Consider the following 594-nt stretch of genomic DNA (forward strand, 5'->3'; position numbering starts at 1 on the left):
GGTCCCTCTCGCGGCGTTCCCCGGTTTGGCGGCGGCGTTCCCTGTGTCTGGCGGGAGGCGGCGTGCGTTCCCCTGGCTGGCAGCGGTGTTCCCGGTCTGGCGGCAGCGTTCCCTGGTCTGGCGGGCAGCGGCTGGCGGTGGAGTTCCCAGTCTGGCGGCGGCATTCCCTGGTCTGGCGGGCGGCCGCGTGCGTTCCCCCGGCATTCCCCCAGCTGGCGGCCTCGCCCTCGCCCTGCGTCCTCATTTCTTTTTTTTGACAGTAGGAAAAGTTGTTGTGCCTTCCATAATTTTTATCCATCAAAGTCCTTGGGGAGTACAAAAGGTTAGTGCACTTAGCTGCTAACTACAAGGTTAAAGGTTCTAATCCAGCCCAAAGTGCCTTGGAAGAAAGAAGTGGCAATCCATTCCTAAAAAATCACCTATCAAAACCCCTTTGGAACGCAGACTAGATGGTAACTGCTTTTGGTTCTGTTATTATTTTGTGGTTTTATTCACCTCCCACACACACTTCGATAGCATCCTATCATCACCATTATTGACTCAATCTTTATAGTATTCATACAAAAAGGAGAAGAAAATAAAGAACATTTTCAG

At 52.2% G+C, this 594-nt stretch overlaps 1 pseudogene; it reads right to left on the bottom strand.

Moving 5' to 3' along the window:
* LOC102853562 overlaps positions 1-204 on the bottom strand; it is a 26,901-nt pseudogene extending 26,697 nt beyond the window's left edge.
* Between the last annotated feature and the right edge of the window lie 390 nt (positions 205-594).

The sequence above is a fragment of the Elephantulus edwardii genome, unplaced genomic scaffold (assembly GCF_000299155.1).
Source record: "Elephantulus edwardii isolate Elephantulus edwardi_28Jun2011 unplaced genomic scaffold, EleEdw1.0 scaffold00276, whole genome shotgun sequence".
In the NCBI taxonomy this organism is placed as follows: domain Eukaryota; kingdom Metazoa; phylum Chordata; class Mammalia; order Macroscelidea; family Macroscelididae; genus Elephantulus; species Elephantulus edwardii.